At 40.8% G+C, this 21,689-nt stretch overlaps 1 protein-coding gene across 1 annotated transcript in view; it reads left to right on the top strand.

The window, feature by feature from the left end:
• The window catches only part of LOC121269216 (chloride channel protein 2-like), a 611,614-nt gene that overhangs the window by 352,204 nt on the left and 237,721 nt on the right, over window positions 1–21,689 (top strand). The window lies entirely within an intron of this gene.

The raw sequence follows: 21,689 nt of genomic DNA, 5'->3' as shown, positions 1-21,689 counted from the left end.
CCGTTGTATTGCAGGTAATATTAAAGAGTGGTATCAGCTCTAGCGCTTGCAGTAGTGAGTTATTTTGTCCTGTTCTTTCAGATCAAGCGAAATCCAAGGCTTGCGCATGTGTTCTCAAAATGAAAGTTGCTGAATTCATGTTGGTGTGACCCCAGTGTTTATATAATATCAAAACCACTTTGTAGTAACATTTGAAGACTAAAAAGATTGTAATGTTGTCATGCTTCATCAAACTAGTAACATTGGAAAAAAATGTACAACATTGCTTTCAAATAGGTGGACTACTTGTTCCATAAAATCCTCAAAAAGATTTATTTTTGTGTCATTTGAAGAATAGTTCTGGAATATAAAGAAACAAGCCTCTAAATTTCTAAATATTTTAAATTATGCCAGGCATTGTCTATGTGTCAACAAAGGGCTCGCACAATGACTTAACATTGCACTATAGGAGAGGGCTCTGGCAATTGGTTTCCACTAACACATTTTTAAAATTTGAGCTGTCCTCACGTAGAAATGGAAAACTTAAACAGAACAGTTTGATCTGAGAAACATATTGCAAATCTTGTTGGAAAGAATTGGAAGTCTTGTGAAAAGTGTGGAGTTGAACATCAAGCAAAACCTATTTTATCGTGAGAAAGCAATCCCTGGTTTCTCAAATTTCCCAAAGTGTGCGAGGGATAGGCCAGAAAATGATAGTCCGGTCAGTCTGACTTCAATGGTGGGCAAATTATTGGAAACAATTCTGAGAGACAGGTTAAACTGTCACTTAGGCATGGATCGACCAGGGATAGTCAGCATGGCTTTGTTAGGGGAAGATCATATCTTACTACCTTAATAGAATTTTCTGAGGAAGTAGCAAGGAGGATTGATGGGGGTAGTGTAGTAGATGTTGTCTACGTGGATTTCACTAAAGCATTTGACATGATCCCACATTGCAGACTGATCAGGAAAGTGAGATCTCATGGAATACAGGGGAAGGTGGGAGGTTGGATCCAAAATTGGCTCAGTGACAGGAACTGAAGGGTAATGGTCGATAGATGTTTTTGCGAATGGAAAATGGATTCCAGTGGTGTTCCACAGGGCTCAGTGTTGGGGCCCTTGCTGTTTGTTGTATATGTTAATGATTTAGACTTAAATGTGGGAGGCATGATTGGGAAATTTGCAGATGACACAAAAATTGGCCGTGTAGTTGATAGTGAAGGGGATTGCTGTTGACCCCAGAATGATATCAATGGCATGGTTGAGTGGGTGGAGAAGTGGCAAATGGAATTCAATCAGGAAAATTGAGAGGTAATGCATTCGGGGAGGGCAAACAAAGCAAGGGAGTACTCAGTAAATTGGAAGTTATTAAGAGGGGTTGAGGAAATGAGAAACCTTGGAGTGCATGTCCACAGGTCCTTGAAGGTGGCAGGACAGGTGGATAAGTTGGTCAAGAAAGCATATAGAATACTTTCCTTTATTGGGTGAAGAATTGAATACAAAAGCAGGGATGTAATGATGGAACTGTATAAAACACTGATTCAGCCACAGCTGGAATTTTGTGTAAAGTTCTGGTCACCACATTACAGGAAGGACACAATTGCTCTGGAGAGTGTGCAGAGGAGATTTACAAGAATGTTGCCAAGGCTTGAAAATTGCAGCTATGAGGAGAGATTGGATAGGCTAGGGTTGTTTTCCTCAGAACAGAGGAGGCTGAGGGGTGACCTAATTGAGGTGTACAAAATTATGAAGGGCCTAGATGGAATAGACAGGAAAGACCTGTTTCCCCTAGCTGAGGGGTCAATTACTAGAGGCCATAGATTTAAGGTGATTGGTAGAAGGATTAGAGTGGACATGAGGAAAAACTTTTTCACCCACAGGGTGATGGGCATCTGGAATTTACTACCTAAGTTGGTGGTTGAGGCTGAAATGCTCAACTCATTTAAAAGGTACCTGGATCTGCATCTGAAGTGCTGTAACCTGCAAGGCTACAGATCAGGGGCTGGAAAACAAGATTAAAATGAATGGCTAGTTTCTCTTTTCTCTTTTTAGCCAGCACAGATATGATGGGCTGAATGGTCTCTTTCTGCACCTTACTATGGTTCTATTCTCTGTAATGTAATAGAGATATTGACAGATTACTAATGGATCCGAAATGAGAAAGATTCTGCCATTAAGATCCTGTGATTCTGTGAAAGATCAGCTGGCAGGATCCTCATGTTTCGCGTATCCTGGTTTCATCATTCTGATCATCAGATGAAAACCCAGAAGCAGCTCACAATAGATTATCAATAAAAGTGATGTTGCTAATTTGTCAGCAAAGGGGGTTCCTGCGTAGTAGATGGAAAAGGCTCCTCTGTTCACTATTTGAATGTGGCTATCAAAGTAGGAGAGGATAGAGCTGTTATGGTCCTCACTGTTGAATTGACTGTCATTGCATAAGCTGACATATGGCAACTTTTTGCTGACTTCAAGCCTTCTTCACAAACCAGTTGTTCCCAGAGATTGGTGCGCAATAGCCTTTCCCCTAGGATTACAGTGTGACTTAGTGAATTAATAGAGAGCACACAGAGCAAGATAAGCTGCTGAAGAGGAAGGAGAAGGAAGAGAAGGATTCTCAGCAGGAGTTCAGGTTGTTCAGAGAGCAACTGTCCTCTGTGGTCCTCAGTGAGGAACAATATCTGCAATGTCTGTGGCTCAGGAACGACCTTCTCCTCATTGAAATCTGCCACCTGCTATAGCCACAACTGCAACCTCAGAACTGGTTAAGGACTGCATTGCCAGTGAAGGTGACTAAATTATGGCCAAGTGGATGCAGTGATGGGCAGTAAAAGGGAGATGGTAAGGCGAAAGACTTGTTGAATGGGTGTCACTGGTATCACACTCTGAGGAGATCTTTATTGACACCACAAAATAAAGATTGCAAACCACATTTATAAATTATATCCAGTCCATATTCAAAAGTTAGCTAATCACCCTTGCGTATTCCCCTTGTGTCTTCCATGTGCCTTGCCTGTTCTACTGCTCCTATACAGTGCTACCCCAGTAATGCAGCATAGCCGGTGGGAAGCCACAGTCCTTCAGTGCAGGAGACTTTAGGTAGCCTTTGAGGATGACCTCGAGCACCTTCTTGGCATGGGTGGCAACAGCTAGGGCACTGGTGGAGTGGCAGTGGTGAAAGGATAAATGCTGTCAGGCTAAGGCCGAAATCGTCCCAGATTTGCACTAAGTGCGGTAGCAGGTGGAAAAAGAACGTTTTACACACCAGCCACAATGGCAGCTTTTCATGCCACATCGGCTCAATCCCAACTCATTAATCATGCACTCCCGGGAAACACACTGGGCTGCTGGCCCCTCATTCACCTGCTCCGCCGTCACATCAGGCCTTCAGTAAACCAGGTGCTATATTTAAAGGCCACCCCTGCAAAGAGCTCCCCGACCTCTTCCTTCCCACCCCAAGGGTCCAAGTCTGCCTCTGAGTTCCTACCAACCATCCTCACCATCCCTACTACTGCTATCATCGCACCCTCACCCTCAGCTCACTATGCCCTCTTTCATTCTCACCATTCCCTCCTACCACGCCCAGCATCATTTCGCTCGTCGGGAGACAGTCTTCAACTCCACAGACCCCTCCCTTGCACGTTTAGCTGGACATCCCTCCTTACTCCCTCCTCCACCCTTACTCTTCCCCGCCCCCCCACCAAACCAGGACTCCTCCCCAATCGCCTCCGAACTCCTTCCCCCTCCTTTCCCCCCCCTCCCCCCCTTACCCACCCCTTCTCCGGACTCCTTCCTTTACACTTACCTCCCCAGTTGCCATATCCTCCCCCTTTATACTTTCCTCCACCACACTCCTTTTTCCCCCCCGAACCTCAAACCCCAACACCATCGTTTGCCCCCTCACAGCCTCATCCCCGTGACATCATTGTTTCCCCTCCCAACCTCATTCCCCCCCCCCCCCCCCCGCCCAACACCACCATTCCTGTCTCAACCTCACCCTCCCCCGACACCATCGTTTTCTGTCCCTTCCCAACCTCACACCCCCAACATTTACTGCCATGGCTATCTGCTCCTACTGCCTTCTGCCCATGTGTGTTGTAGGACACCTCTCCTACTTTTCACCTTTTCCTTATTATTATCTTATAATAAAACGATCAAATATCAAAACAAAATTATCAAACAATAAGTATTAAAGTTAGAAAACTAGTTGTATTATGCAATACATGTGTCGAGAAACAAAACACAGCAGCAAGCAAGTATTGAAAGCAGCAGGTGCAGCTAATATCCCCAAATAAAATATGAAGTGCAACTCTGTAAATAAGCATCTAGAATAAAGTGTGTCCTATAACATGAGTATTCAAAGCAAATTGCAGTGCTTTTTTTCCATAGTTTCACCAATTGATTTTTAACATTTATTTTTCCAACATATCCATCACAAACCACCTGCTTTTGTGGAGAAAAAAAACTAAATACATTGACGTGCAGTGTTTCACAAAGAAACTCAGGAAGCAAGTGAATGACAAGGCCAGTTTCTGTTAAAGCGAATTCCTGGGATAAAAAGCGCTAGGTGAAACAGCTGTTGGATATCTGGGACATCAGTGTCAGAGTGGCAAATCTGAGCCAGGAGACAGCAATAGATGGAGATCAATTATGGGAGGCATTGATGATGGGCAAGGGAATAGAATAGATCTGTAGGAGGAGTTGATGGTATAGTGAGGGATTGTGAAAGAGTTCAATGTTGGAAGCTGAAGAAAAAGGCATATTACCGCACTATTAAATAGTATACCGACTTTACTTGTGAAAATATGTATGAAGTGACAAATCGTTTGATATAATACATTACAGTTCTGCTTTTACTGTTGGCTTCATTTGCACAATGGAAAACTTCGTCTCTGGTGTAAGTGACTGAATATTTTTAAAGCCTGATATAGTTTCTCAGAAGGCTCAATGGGCCAAATGGCCTATTCCTGCTCCTATTTCTTTTGTTTTAAAGAAAATGAATGCCAATTTGATACACTTATGCCAGCCTTCAAAATGTAGAAAACCTGATGAATACTTTGCTATGTAACTGATACAGGCTAAGAAAGAACATTCAGCTGAAAATAACCCTGAATAAAGCCCTATAACAACAACCAATGCCCCAAAGTGACTCCTCTATGTACATTAGACAGCAGGGACACTATTGGTACTTTGGGTGATTTCACAGTTAAGTTGTTATGTGAAAATTGAAAACTGATGGCCCTACGTATGACATATGAAAGCAATTAATTACAATGGGACTGCTGTGGGGACATGAACAGGGGACTTGATCTGCACCTATCGTTAATATTCAATCAATTGAATTATAGGGAAAGATAATTGTTGCACTGGTGGATGTGGAATTTTTAGTTTGGGCGGGGGGTCAGATGGGCTGTGTAAAGAACTACTTTCTAGGCAGTGGGCAGGAGGGGGCAGTCAGAGGACGATTTCCATGTGCACCGCCACCACCCCCCCACCCCCCCAAAAAAATCTTTAATATTTTTTGATATTTGGTATTTTCTTGATCCATTTTAAACATCACTAAAGGAAAACGAAGATGAAATGGTAAATGATCATAGCACTCGCTGAATTCAGGCTATAAGATGTCAAATCATAACCTTAGCTACTTTACACTCCAACAACAAACAGCATAAGGGAGTGTCAGCTTTAAAAAAAAACTAGATGTATTCTATTTAAATTTATGACCTGAACTCAACAACTGCTAGACAAGGCAATCTCTCATCGTGTGATCATTTATCATTTCATTTTAGTTCTCCTCTAATGGTAAAATATTGATCAGTGGAGCAAAAGGACAGGTGGCAGCACACAGCCAACAAATACTGTGCAAGTTTTAGGTGAATTGTTAGACTGTTAGGCTTGTCTGAGCAATAGAGAGAACAATCTAGCCTCCCCACCCCTGCCTCCCAAATAATCCCCTATAAAATAGCTATTTTAAATTTCCTATTACTCTGAGTTTTGGTTCTTGGTTCCAACATAGATTTGTCTCTTTTGCCTCCTAGATTACCTTTACTGATCACAAATGAGAAGCTAGATTTTTTTTTTAACCCTCAGGTTAGGTAAAAAATGATCTTGTTTACCTTCTGAGAAACTATATCAGGCTTTAAAAATATTCAGTCAATTACACTTACAAGTTTTCCATTGTGCAAATGAAGCCAACAGGAAAATGTAGAACCACAATGTATTATGCCAAATGATTTGTTCAAATAAAACACTAAACAAAAGCACAGAGAAGTCACAACATATTGTTTCGATCCTGTTAGGAACAGTTAACATTTAAAGACAAGATCTGAACACCTGTCCAAAAATGCACTGCAGAAATTCACCAAGGCTCCATTAGATAGCACCTTCCAAACCCCTGACCGCTACCATCTAGAAGGACAAGGGCAGCAGATAGATGGGAACACCACCACCTGGAAGTTCCCTTCCAAGTCACCCACCATCCTGATTTGGAAATATATTACCGTTCCTTCACAGTCGCTGGGTCAAAATCCTGGAACTCCCTAACAGCACTGTGGGTGTACCTACACCACATGGACTGCAGCTGTTCAAGAAGGCATCTCACCACCACATTCTCAAGGACAACTAGGGATGGGCAATAAATGCTGGCCTAGCCAGTGAAGCCCACATCCTGTGAATGTTGAAAAAAAATTAACGGACAGAACTAAGCCACAAGATTTCATGATTTTAAAATCAAAATCAAACCTCATTTTATATATAAAAAGGAATTAAATACAGCAAGCACGATTAACTTAACATTAAGGTATATTAAAAACTTAAAGTTATAAACTGAGTTCTATTTTTTACTTACCCCCAATACTTTCCTTAGCTTACAAAGCCTTGAGGGACCAATCCAAAAAGTATGCCACAGCCCTCCCAAGCTAATTTAATTCTCCTTAATATTCCAGCTATTTCGCAAGGTACTAATTAAATGGAGATTCTTTCATTCACTTTTGTTTGAGTGATCCGCCAATCTTTTTTAAAGATTGGGGATCTCACGATGTCTAAGAAAGCAGATGTTTAAGAAAATAGTTCATGATTCACAACAAGGATATTTCCCAGTGAGGAAGAAGGATTCTAGGAAGGGGATAACCCAACCATGGTTATCCAAGGAAGTTAAGGATGGTATCAAATTGAAAGAAAAAATATTAGTATTAAGCTAAAGGATTGGGAAAGCTTTAAAAACCAACAAAAGATGACCAAAAGAGTAATAACGAGGGACAAAATAAACTTTGAAGGTAAACTAGCAAGTAATATAAAAACTGACAGTAAGCGCTTCTTTAAATATATAAATAGGAAAAGAAAGGTCAAAATGAACATAGGCCCGTTAGAGAATGAGGCTGGGGAAATAATAATGGGGAACCAGGAAATGGCAGAGGAGTTGAATAAATACTTTGCATCAGTCTTCACGGTAGAAGACAATAAAAGCATTCCAAAAATACTAAATAATCAAGGTGCAAAAGGGGTGAGGAAATAAATACATTAACTATCACTAGAGAAAAAGTACTAGAGAAACTAATGAGGCTGAAGGCCAATATAGTCCCCTGGACCTGATGGGTTGCATCCTAAGATATTAAAGGACGTAGCTACAGAGATAGTGGGTGCACTGGTGGTAATCTTCGAAGAATCCTTAGATTCTGGAAAAGTTCCAGAGGATTGGAAAACTGCCATTGTAACACCCTTATTCAAAAAGGGAGGGAGACAAAAAGCAGGTAACTATAGGCCAGTTAGCTTGACATCTGTTACTGGGAAAATGTTAGAGTCTGTTATAAAGGATGTAATAGCAAAGCATTTAGAAGTGCATAATATAATAAAGCAGAGCCAGCATGGCTTCATGAAGGGAAAATCATGCTTGACAAATTTATTAGAATTTTTGAGGAGACAACAAGCAGAATAGATAAAGGGGAACCAATAGATGTAATATATTTGGATTTCCAAAAGGCATTCAATAAGATACCGCACATAAGGCTACTTAATAAGCTAAGAGCCTGTGGGGGTTAGTATTATTAGCATGGATAGAGGATTGACTAACTAATAGGAGACAGAGCGTTAGGATAAGGTGGGGGTGGCATTTTCAGGATGGCAACCTGTAACTGCTGGAGTGCCACAGGGACCAGTGCTGGGGCCACAATTATTTACAATATATATTAATGACTTGGATGAGGGGAATTAATGTACTATCACCAAGTTTGCGGATGACAGAAAATTAGGTGGGAAGGCGAGTGGTGAGGATGATGCAAAGACTCTACAGAGGGATATGGACAGGTTAAGTGAGTGGGCAAAAACTTGGCAGATGGAATATAATGTGGGAAAATGTGAGGTTATACACTTTGGCAGGAAGAATAGAAGAACTGAATATTATTTAAATAGAGAAAGACTGCAGAACTTTGCAGCACAGAGGGATTTAGGGGCCCTCATGCATGAATCCCAAAAAGCTAGCATACAGGTTCAGCAGGTAATAGGGAAGGCAAATGGAATGTTGGCTTTTATTTCACAGGGAATGGAGTATAAAAATAGGGAAAGTTTTCTAAAACCATACAAGGCACCAGTTAGACCACACCTAGAATACTGTGAATAGTTTTGTTCCCCTTATCTAAGGAAAGATATACTGGCATTGGAGGCAGTCCAGAGAAGGTTCACTAGGTTGATCATGGGTATGGAGGGATTTTCTTATGAGGAGAGGTTGAGTAGGTTGGGCCTGTACTCATTGGAGTTTAGAAGAATGAGGGGGCGACCTTATTGAAACATATAAGATTCTTAGGGGGCTTGACAGGGTAGATGCTGAGGGATTGTTTCCCCTTGTGGGACAGTCTAGGACCAGTGGGCGTAATCTCAGAGTAAGGGGTCGCCCATTTAAGACAGTAATGAGGAGGAATTTCTTCTCTGAGGGTAGTGAATCTGTGGAATTCTTTATTGCAGAGGGTTGTAGAGGCTGTGTCATTAAATATATTCAAGGCTGAGATAGACAGATTTTTAATCAGTAAGGTTATCGAGGGTTATGGGGAAAAGGCAGGAAAGTGGAGTTGAGGATTGTCAGATCAACCATGATTTCATTGAATGGCAGAGCAGACTCGATGGGTCGAATGGCCTTCTTCTGCTCCTCCGTCTTATGGACTGTGGACTTCTTACTCTTTGTCCCAGCTTTGAACATATGTAGACTGTTTTCCCAGTCTGCAGCCACAGCTCTTTCCAAGGTAAATATCAAACTGACTGCTTTCTGTCACTCCGTAAGGACCACTGTAGATTTCTTCCACTAGCTGCAAGCTTGAGTAAATCTTACAGCTGCGTTTCCCTCACAAAACCCCAACTGAAGCTAACTGTCTGCTCCTGTCAGCAAATACAAACAAATATATTAAACAAAGGAATCTTCCACTCCACAGTCTATCTCCATGATGATGTGGTATTCTCTTAGATGCTTTCAAACAGAAATATAAAGAAATCACTTTACCTTCCACGCTACTTTTTGATTCTGTATCCCATATGAATAATTTATATTGCTACTGGAGTTTCTGCATACAACATCCTTTGCACTTCTCCCATCTACTGCTTCTGTTACCCCCCTCAAAAGAGATGCATAACTTATGTGGAGAACAGTTGCTCGTCCTGGAATCTGTGCTGTTTACACCTATTTTCTCTTTTTCTCTATTTTCAATTAGGTAGTAATTTCAACATTAATTAAAGATCTATAAAATTTCCCTGACCACAAATGATAAACTAACTGGTCTCTATTCACCCAGATTTGCCCTGTCTCCATTTTTATAAATCAGTAATACATTGGCTACTCTTCACTCCTCCAAAACACCTCACAATTAATGGAGCCCTGAAAAATAATTTAAGGCCTAAGCGATTTCACCCCTCTTCTCCATCATGATGCTGAGATGTACTCTCCTGGGAACTAACATGTTTTCATCCTTTAGCCTAACTAACTTATAAAAGAATTTCCTTTATTCCATCATTGTATCACTCATCTCGATCAACTGTTTCATGCTTCACATCCTCTCTGATATCCTGTTTAGAAAATGACTTGGTCGATGACTTGGAAGAAGTGAAAATTCAAGTGAAAGAATTGGACTTGTCAGAATTCTTCCGTTGGCAGCAAGTGAATGAATCTTAGGAAATTACTTGACAAAGTTGAAATAATTTATAGTGATGTTGGTAGATGAGAGAAGTACGGCAAAAAGGTTAAGTCATGCGGAACAGAAAGTTAATGACCTGGTAACTTAAAAGTTGGAATGAAACAAAATGATAGAGCAACAGAGAAACTGATAAATGACAGCAAGAAGCCCTCAAATAGATACCAATGATAAAAAAAATTGATCTTCCCCAATGATAGGAATAAACTAAAGAAGAAAAATTGTTATTAAATACTACCTACAGGGTTGAGCCTGCAAGGGATATTTGCATTTAAAATGCAATGAGCCTGCATAAAGTGCTGCTGGAGAAAGTAAAAATGAAACTTTGAGTAGTAAAAAACTAAAACACACACAGCACCTCAAGATAGCTGCTAATCTGTGAAAGGGTTGGACAGTTGTCATCTGTATTGATGTCAGATAAGGAAGAAATGGAATGAGCACACAGTTCCATGCCAGCATTGATGACCAGCTAAAGTTAATTTTATTCACCCAGAATAGGATTTCATAAGACCTTTAAATGTTGCATGATAAGATGTTGCAATATTGCAACATCATAGCTTTTGCAGTTCGAATTTGGTGTCACCTACCTTCCAATGGTTTGTCTGACAGATGCCTAGGTTTCCAGTGCCTTAATCTAGCTTTATATCCAAGTACAGGGAAATGAGCTTGACATCTTCAGATAATGACTAGCATTAACAAAAAAGAAACAGCCAAAGACACCATACAGTAGAACAAATAAAAAGTGTAATGTAAAATTTAAATAACTTACTGGTGAGCTCAATGACAGTTGATGAAAGAGTGCTAACACCCTGAACAGTGTTAATGACCAGATATCTTAGGGCTAGCACATACATCAAATGGTGCCTGACAATTTACAAGTGAAATTCCTAAATACTCACAAGAGTATATAGTCCCAAAGACACTGCAATTTTAAATAGTTTTTTCACTTTTTACTGCACTCGCTTAAAGTATTCAGGTTAGTTTGATAGTTGTCTACTGAAAAGTGCCTTCAGATAGTGATTTTAAATGAATTTACAACAATGTACAACCAGGGGAAGCAGAACATTTATTCAATTCTATTGCAGATATTGGGAGAAGATGTTCAGGTTAAGCGTTGAACTTGGGACCAGAAGACCTTGAACTTGAATTCTCATAGAGTTTGTTTTGGCCTAATCCCCTAAAATGGATAAATGAACATACCATGGGCTGGATTTTCATCCTTGAGGTGCAGAGGCAGGCTGTTTAAAAGGCCTGCCTCAGTGCTGTGGGACTTCATCCCAGTTATAATAAAAACAAGCCCTCAAGTCCTTATCCATCACTCTCCCTCAACCCCCACACATTCCCTATGCCCTATACATTCTACCTCATTGCCTCCATGCCAAGCTATACCCCCCAACCAACCCCTATGACTCCTAATGCCCTCCATGTCAAACTGTGGTAGTTCTATCCAATATAGCCACGATACACTGTAAAGAACCAATGAGCCCTATAGTGACAATGTCTTGAAGAATATTAAGGTGGATAGGTCCCCAGGGCCAGATGGGATTTACCCCAGAGTACTGAGGGAGGCAAGGGAGGAGATTCCTGGGGCCTTGACAGAAATCTTTGTATCCTCACTGGCTACGGGTGAGGTCCCAGAGGACTGGAGAATGGCCAATGTTGTTCCATTGTTTAAGAAGGGTAGCAGGGATAATCCAGGAAATTACAGGCCGGTGAGCCTTATGTCAGTGGTAGGGAAATTTTTGGAGAAGATTCTTCGTGACAGAATTTACTACCATTTGAAAGCAAATGGGTGTATTAGTGAGAGGCAGCATGGTTTTGTGAAGGGGAGGTCGTGTCTCACTAACTTGATCAAGTTTTTCGAGGAGGTGACAAAGATGATCGACGATGGAAGGGCAGTAGGTGTTATATACATGGATTTCAGTAAGGCCTTTGACAAGGTCCCTCATGGCAGACTGGTACAGAAGGTAAAGTCGCACAGGATCAGAGGTGAGCTGGCAAGATGGATACAGAATTGGCTTGGTCATAGAAGACAGAGGGTAGCCGTAGAAGGGTACTTTTCTAAATGGAGAGCTGTGACTAGCAGAGTTCCACAGGAATCAGTGCTGGGATCTTTGCTGTTTGTAGTATACATAAATGATTTGGAGGAAAATGTAACTGGGCTAATTAGTAAGTTTGCAGATGACACTAAGGTTGGAGGAGTTGCAGATAGTGAAGAGGATCATCAAAGGATACAACAGGATATACAGGAGACTTGGGCAGAGAAATGGCAGCTGGAGTTTAATCCGGACAAATACGAGGTAATGCATTTTGGAAGGTCTAATACAAGCAGGAATTATACAGTAAATGACAGAACCCTGAAGTGCATTGATGGGCAGAGGTATCTGGGTGTACAGGTCCACAGGTCACTGGAAATGGCAACGCAGGTGGATAAGGTAGTCAGGAAGGCATATGGCATGCTTGCCTTCATTGGCAGGGGTATTGAGTATAAAAGCTAGGAAGTCACGCTGCAGCTGTATAGAACCTTGGTTAGGCCACACTTGGAATATTGCATGCAATTCTGGTCACTACGTTACCAGAAGGATATGGAGGCGTTGGAGAGGGTGCAGACGACGTTTACCAGGATGCTGCCTGGTCTGGAGGAGAGTTTGGAGAAACTCGGATTGTTCTCACTAGAGCGACGGAGATTGAGGGGCGACTTGATAGAAGTTTACAAAATTATGAGTGGCATGGACAGAGTAGATAGTCAGAAGCTTTTTCCCAGGGTGGAAGAGTCAATTACTAGGGGACATAGATTTAAGGTGAGAGGAGAAAACTATAGAGGAGATGTGCGGGGCAAGTTTTTACGCATAGGGTAGTGAGTGTCTGGAATTCGCTGCTAGAGGAGGCGGTGGAAGCAGGTACGATAGTGTTGTTTAAGAGGCAGCTTGATAAATACATGAATAGGATGGGAATAGAGGGATACGGACCCCAAAAGTGCAAAACGTTTCAGTGATGGGCAATATGATCGACACAGGCTTGGGCCGAAGGGCCTGTTTTCTTTGTTCGTTGTTCTTGATGTGTAAAAAAAAAAAAGGCTTTTAAAAAAGTTATTCATTGATAACTTTTCACTTCCTCAAAAAAAATTCTTTTTTACTGCAGCCCAATGAAAGTGTCAAACATCCAGGCCCTTTAAGCATCAATGGCAGAAACAGAAAGCACTTGAAACCTTTCTGTTGTGGAAATAAACATTGTGCAATTGACAGTATCGATCAACGAGCCATAGCGGTCAATTAAGCGATGTTTTCTCTGGGGCTCAGATGTTTGAACAGCCTAATAGATTTGAGGGCTCTCAGCCAAGCCTCATTAATGAATAACTGGGCTCACAGCCAATATTGCATAGAGTACAGAAACACTTAAGCCCCAGGAAAAAAATTGCTTAACTGACCAGCAATCCCGAAGTTTTGGATTAATAATCCAGAGAATGTGAGTTCAAATCGCACAGTGCCTGTTTGGCAATTTGAATTGAGTTTTTAAAATGTATGGAAATAAGCAGTTGTTATCAGTAGAAGTGTCCATGATGCTGTTAGAGAGTCAGCAAAATCCCACTTGGTAATGTTCTTCGTAGAAGGGAACTTGCTGACCTTAACAGGCCTAAGTTATATGTGACTTCAATCCACATCAAACTGGTTGACCTTTAATTGCCCTCTGAAGTGCCCACTCAGTTGCATCAAACCGCAGCAACTAGTGATGTGTAAGAAGTGACAACAACAAATAGCACCCAAAATGTTCCAAGGTGCTTCAAAGGAGCATTGTAAAACAAAATATGACATCAAACCACATAGGGAGATATGAGGCCTGATGACCAAAAGCTCGGTGAACGAGATAATGATGCTCCCATCTCAAGAATGAATTTTTTAAAAAGTTATGAATAGACACTTAGACAATATCATAACTTCCTGAGACCTAGTTAGATACAGCTAAACAGTAATTAACAAAGCTCCTTCCCTATTAAACTCAATGGCGATGTTCTTGTGGACTGCTGTTCCCCCAGGATGAAGGTTTGTGCCAGCCTGAGAGATGGCACAAAATTTGTACTGCCAGCAGAGCAAGCTACCTGGAAAGTTGCAGGCAGCTTGCCCACATTATTTAAATGAAGCCCAAGGCCCAATTTTGGAAGTCATTGGATTTCTATGCCTGGGAGTCTTTGTGGAGCTTGGCATATTGACTCAAATTAGCTGGTAATGAAGGTTATTTGGAAACAATTGAAGTAATCTGAATCTTTTCCTTAATCAATATAAAACTGGTGACTTGGGAAGTAGCCTGATCCTTTATTAGATATATTCACATCTCCAGACTGAATTAATCAAGTCACTTTCATGCAAGGAGCCATTTTAAAAACCATTTAAAGAGACCATAGTTATTTTGTGCAGAAACAGAGATACTGAAATTAAGTCTACACAAATGAATAATAGATTTCGTTATTAAGGAATGGAGGTACTAGTCCCTCCAAGATCTTCTGAAAATGAAAAGGATGTTGGAAATGTCGTAGTTTCTGGATATTGGGGGCACGAGGAAGGTTACCATGGAAACCCAGAAGCGGGGAGGTGTAAGTTTGTTGTCCTGGTGAGGAAGTGGAGCATGGGGGGCACGGTGGGGGTAGAAGATCAAGGCCTCAGCTATGCAAATGTTAGCTGTGATTAACTTTAAGGAGCAAATTGAAGAATTAGCATATTAGGCAATAAATCATCCTTCAGTACTTATAACCTTTGGTGTTAGGTAATGTCTTCTAAGTTACAGGTTATTTCCTCGACTGTAATCAGGTTTTTCATATATGTTGTACAGTTTTGTTGTATTTTTCCTGAATTCCCTTAACAGCTGCTCTGCTACATTCATTCAAAAGTAAAAATAGTTCTAAGAGCAGCATTCAAACAGTTGCCCCAATGCAGTCTATTCAGTTTCTAATTCAGCCTGTGAAAACATTAGCATGGTGCATAGAACCTCACAGTGGTGGTTCAAACACTGCAACATGTCAAACATAATTTCCCCTCTTTCCACCTCACTGTCTTCCTGTAGCATTATTAATAATGGTTATTGTCTGAGATCTTTTTCAGCTATTTAATTTTTCATGATTAATTTGCTTTTGAATATCTTCTTGATGAATATTGAACTTAAAAAAAATGCCTCAGAATTTACTACACTGGTCCAAAAGAATGTAAATTGAGGGTGGTTTTGGGGGATGGAGGTGTTGGAGATAATGGGCACAAGGGAGTAACCATTATAATTGTGAAAGATTTGCTTGCTATGTATTCCAGCTAACTCTTATTTTTCCCCCATAGTTTCACCCCATCAATAAATAATTGTAGTCACTACAAATGACCAAGATCTTGGGATCTAGCCTCAGATCTTAGCTACCTGTTGAGGTAAAACTCGGAGCTCTCGGGTGTTGCTGAGTTTTTACCCCTATCTAATGGATTTTTTTTGTTTGTGTGTTACTCCTCTGGATCTGAATGAGTAAAAAGACAATAAATAGCGCGGTAGCTACTGAACTGCAAAATAATTTGAATCAAAGGATATGTTTTAACATTTTGATATTTGCTTTCAGCCCTCTACGTTTCTGCCTGTTTTTCTCTATTTGTCTTTTTTTTGTCACTCTTATTCTTCCTTGATCACTCCATGGGCAGAATCTTCTGCTTGTCGGGTGGGCCGGTCGGGAGCAGGCACGGGCGGGCACGCAGCTGATCACTGCCGTTTTATGTGGACGGACCAATTAAGGCCCGCCCGGCGTGACGCGTGCCTGGTAGCGCTTTGCTACCTGTGCAGGCAGGGGAAGGAGAGAGAGTCGGGGCCTGCGCTCTTTCATGCATGCGCACAAAAGAGCGCTGAAATCTCCGAAGCACGGAGCTGCCTCACGGGGATTAAGTTCAGTGTTAAAGTTTGAAAAAAAGAAAAGAATAAAATTATTCAGTCATGACCCCTCATGTGACAGTGTCATAAACTAAATTCCATTAATTTCTGGCTGAAATACTGCAACAGTGTCACATGAGCTGGGACATGTTTATGAATTGTCAAAAAAATTTATATTAATTTAATAAAACCTTCATGAAACCTCATTCCTCCCATGGGTGAGATTTCAAGCAAAATGTGAAGGCCGCTTGGGTGCTTCGTCTGCCCCCCAACCTTAAGGTTGTACGGGCAGCCCTGTCAATTGCTTAAATAGGTTCATTAATGGCCTCAACAGGCCTTTGACAGTTCAGTGGGCACGCAGCCAACTCTGGCGCATGCCCGCCGATTGAAAGATCGGAATGATGCTTGGTGACGTCAGGACGCACACCCAACGTCACCATGCACCATTCTACATGTTGGGTGTGCAGGGCCTGACCCCATACACCGAAGAGAAAATTCAGCTCCATGACTCCATTTCAACATTTCTTTTAAGCCAGCTGCCAAAATTCCAAGTAATGCATGAATCTTTCATAACTTACTGAGGACTGGAGGATCTGTTGTTATCTTGGAGATCGTTGAAGAAACCAACTTTAAAATGAATTAACAGGTTACTAAAAATGGCAAGGACTTGTCCACTAGGCCTTTCATTTCTCCTTTTTAGGAACTGTTCTTTGCTTTTGCTGTTTAAATAAAAACATGAATTACTGCTCATGTAAGAGCACAATGTTCAAAGACAGGGCATACCAACAGAAGCTGAAACTAGCTATCGGCATTAAATATTCAGATTCACCATGAACAGTGAGCTCTTTCTGGATGCACAGTGGAAAATTCAGCCAGTGTATATGACCTGTATATCAGCAAATTTATTTGAGCAAAAGGAACAGTAATTTCCTTTGTAAGTTAGTCCATCACGTTATTTTAGATCAAACGGTAAATGATGGTTTAGATAGATTAGATTATTGTGTGGCAGCAAGTGGAGAAGTGGGTGGAAGGAATCTGTACACTATCCACCTGCTTTATACATAGCTCTCTAACACTGGCTAATGTGGGCAAAAAAATGCATTGAAAATGCAGATGGAAAACTCAATTTGCACAAACATGAAAGACAGAAACACATTTATGCTAATTTGTCATGAGAGTTTAGCTCAGTGTGACTGAGAGTAAGGTTTTTACCAAGTTTTTAAAAAAATGTATTTGATTATTTTCATAAGAATAATTGATGCATTATCATGTATAATAATGTTCCATGGTACCAAAAAGTAGGCTTCAATAGGAAGATTATTGCTTCTGTAATGGCTGAGCTAAACTCATTGCCAGAATTAGTCATTTCTGTGATCCACAGTAATCCTGATTTCATTCTCATTTCTGCAGTTACACAGTTCGTTGGCTGTCCAAATGAAATTAAAGATGCATGTTCTTTTGAAATGTGGTTAGTCATTTAATTTTAAAGTAGGCCACTTCAGATGCAGTTAGAAATTCTAAATGCGGTAGTAAAATCTCATAGGATAATGTTGAAGATGTTAACAGCCTTTTGTTAAACTAAGAGCAAAGTTTAAAATGAACAAATGTCTCAATGACCAAATTAAGTGCATCACTGGAGATTGAACATATTAGTTCATAAGGATATAAGCACAGTACAAAAAAAGCTGTAAGCTAAATTCCAATAATTTCTGGCTGAAATACTGTGCAAAACTTGGGCAATAATAAATTGCAAACCATGAAGCTGATAAAATTGCTGCTGTGCCATATCTAGAATAGAGCTGAGTGTTAAAACTAACACTCAATAAGAAATTATTAAAAGAAGCAAACAAATAACTGTAGAAAGGTGTACAGAGAGAAGAACTGGAATCTGACAACAATTGAAATCAAATATCTTGATCCTATGCCCAAAGGTCTTTCCAACACCAATGGCCAATTTTAGTATTTTAATTTATTAACATCTTAATGTTTCAGTGGAGCAAATTCCATTGTAATGTCTTGAAATACTTATATACAGAAATTTTACAGGAGTATGTGTTGATTTCTAGAGTAGACACAATTCTTGCATCTGTCTGAACAGAATCATACATTTCCCTGCAAGATAACTTGGAGCAAGGCTCAGTTTGAAGCAGATGTTCTAAACTTGGGATAATTTGCCAAGCAATGGAGATGTGTTTTTTAGTCTTAACCAGGTAAAGTACCTTGCAAAGGCACAGCTTTCTACTTAGGGTGAACAAAGCAAATACAGCTTCTGTCATACAAAAACATGAATCTGATGCATCTGCAGCTGATGTAAGCAATGCAATCAGCATTTAGCTCAAAATAACCTTTCTGCAATAAATGCATGTAATAAGTTAATTTTGTGCTTTCCCATTCAAGTGTTCTTGTGTTTGAAGGAGAATTCAAAGCTTATGAAATGATTTTAAAAGATAATTTATTAACAAACAATGATAAATAAGAACAAGCACAGTGCAATCTAAAATGTATCAACATTTGAAAATGTGCAGAGCAATGCACACTTGACAGTGATCCTAATTACTTTAATATTAAAATGCTTGGGCCCAATTTTGCTCTCTTGGTGACATCACCAAGGTTTTGATAGAGTGGATAGAGAGAGAATGTTTCCTCTTATGGGAAAGGGCAGAATTAGAGGTCATCAATGTAAGATAGTCACTAGGAAATACAAGAGGGAATTCAGAAGAAACTTACAGAACCAAAGCATGGTGAAAATGTGGAAGTTGCTACCATACAGGGTGGTTGAAGTGAATAATTTAGAAGCATTTGAGGGGAAGCTAGAAAGCATATGAAGGAGAAGGGAATAGATGGTTATGATAGTAAATTTTGATGAGCAAAGATGGGAGGAGGCTGCAGTGGAGCAGCAGCACCAGCATGGACTAGTTTGGTTGAATGGCCTGTTTCTGAGCTATATATTCTATGTAATTAGTTTTGCTAATGCAGATACCATTCAGAGGTTAATGTAGAGTCTGCAGAAATGAAGTTAGATGGATGAAATAAAAACAGAAAATGTCAGGAAGCATTCCACAGATCTGGCAGCACCTGTGGAGGGGAATACAGGGCTAACCTTTTTGGTCATTGAAATTGGGACCACCTGAGATTAAGATGAAAGCAAAATACTGCGGATAATGGAAATTTAAAACAGAAACAAAAAATGCTGGAAAAACTCAGCAGGTCTGACAGCGTCTGTGGAGAGAAAGACATAGTTAATGTGTCGAGTCCGTATGACTTTTCCCCAGAGCGAGTCATACGGACTCGAAACGTTAACTCTGTCTTTCTCCACAGACGCTGTCAGCCCTGCTGAGTTTCTCCGGCACTTTTTGTTTTTGTGCCACCTGAGATTAAGTTTACCTTAAAGAAACCCTTGCACTTAGTGAAGAAGTGAGGATGGTCAGAACTAGGGAAGGAGGTTGAACTGGTTGCTTGTGGTGGAGAAATTGTTATGGACAGGGTGAGAGAGAAATACTGTAATCCCTTCCCTACTGTCTGTAATCAGTAAGCTTTTGAGAAGGGGTGTGTGTGTGTGTATGTATTTTAAGCCTGAGTGTGTGGGCAATTTGAATAACCAACAGCAAGCTTTTTGTGGGTTTAAATAAGGAAAGATGATTATTTATTTAAGCACTCACCCTGATGCACGCGCGCACACAAACACAATTGAGAAAAGTACTGTTGAAGAGAATAGTGCACTTTTACAAGTTATAGACAAAAGAAGAGTTCATAATTCACATGATTGCAGCTTCTGGAAAACATGCGTTGCAGGTCTAATGAAAAAGACATCTTCCTTCCTGAAGTGTAGTTTAGGTAATTTCAACAGCCGGATTCATGTGCCGAAGTGGTTTTTGGGATTTTCTCAAAAAGATGGATTTTCTGCAGGTTGCAAAGCTAGTTGCTTGTAGTCTCATTACCAGGAGGTCAGCTTGCAGTATTGGTTGACCTGAAAAGGAACAGGCTTGGAGACCCTACAAGGTTACAGTCTCCAGTTATTAAGGCATAGATGTTGTTGCCCTTTCTACTGCTGCTGTGTCTTTCTGCAGACAGCACTTAAAGATTAAAAAGGAGGTTTCCCACTTAATACTGAGATAAGTAGATTTTTTTCTACCAGAGAGTCATTAGTCTGTGGAATTTGCTTCCCCAGAGAGCAGTGGAGGCTGGGTCATTGCATATATTCAAGGCTGAGTTAGATAGTTTTTTGATCAACAGTGAATTGAGGGTTATTGGGGGCGGGCAAAGTGAAATTGAGGCCAGAATCAGATCAGCCTTGATCTTATCAGATGGCGGACCAGGCTTGAGGGACCAAATGGCCTACTATTCCTCCTAATTCTTGTGAGGGGTCCTGCAGTGATAGTCGCCTTGACGGCCACTGTCAATGCATGCCAACCTGGTGCACAGTGAAGGAGTTCTTGCTCCAAGATGCTAAAGATGTCAGCAGCCCTGTAAAAATCTGAGTATCATTTGGCATGGTGCTCAGACATGTCAAGAAAGCTCCTCTGTCTGAATACCTTGTGTAGACGATATGGCTGGATCTCTGTGTTCACTCCCTCTGTCCTTTGGAGTGGCATGTTGGCTGAGGAGAAAGCAGCAGCTGTTGCTATTGGTGGTGCTGCCTCCTCATGTTTGTCATCAGAGGTTATGTTATAGCTACGTAATTTGTTCCCATGCTGCAGTGATTATTGACAGTAGGGAAGATCAGTTCAAGGTGAATGGAGTCCAAGATAGGTGATGTGACTTCAAAAAGTTGGAAATCATCTGTAAAACAGTGAAATCATGCTCTCAGGAAACACTTTTGCCATCGGCAGGTCAGCAGCTATTCCGTTTCACTGTTGAAGACTTTCTAGCCTGTAAATGAACAAATGGCTCTTGCTACCTCTTTGTTGATGCTGATGAATTCCACACAGATCAGGAAACCCTGGTGCTGGCTATTAAAGTCAGAACTTGAGAGTTGAAGACTTAATTAATTGATTAGTTAAATATTTTAATGACTGAACCAACCATGGATGTTTCCTGCTCACTTCCAAATGCACTCTGGCAAAACCCAGAAGTGGGTGGATCATGTCATGTTTCTGACCCACTGGCATTTTTCAGGGAGTTAACACCCTGCCTTCACCTGAACCTGCCCCACCACACTGGCAGTTAAAATTCTGTCCCTAATGTGCAGAGTAAAAGTAGAGTTGGAAAAGGAGGAGAGAGTGAAGGGATACCATTGTGTAAGTTGAAATCATAGAATGATTAGTCCCTTCACGCAAAGTCTAACTCTGGAGACTAGGAAAGACATTTTGCTGGGGACTTAGAAGTGCAGCCAAAGTGAGGAGTGTGATGGAAAGCTAAGGGGGGTTGTAGAGGATAACATTCGTAAACAGGAATTAAGTTTTAGAGAAACATGGAAAGCAGTCAAGGTAAGATGACAGTCAACCGATTACCATGGCAGGTTGGGAGAATCATGCTGAAACGCGTAGCCAGGTGACACATTCTCAGAGGAAAGAAATTACCCACGAAGTGAACTGGGTTTGAGTGAAGCTGAGCATGTCATGAATTCATTCAGGTTCACATGGGAGCCAACATCTACAGGGCACTGCAGAGAACACAAGAACAAAAGAAATAGGAGGAGGAGTAAGGCTTTTGGCC

This window comes from Carcharodon carcharias, chromosome 2 (genome assembly GCF_017639515.1).
Source record: "Carcharodon carcharias isolate sCarCar2 chromosome 2, sCarCar2.pri, whole genome shotgun sequence".
In the NCBI taxonomy this organism is placed as follows: Eukaryota; Metazoa; Chordata; class Chondrichthyes; order Lamniformes; family Lamnidae; genus Carcharodon; species Carcharodon carcharias.
The sequence above is the reverse complement of the archived record's forward strand: the minus strand, read 5'-3'. Positions and strand labels throughout refer to the sequence as shown.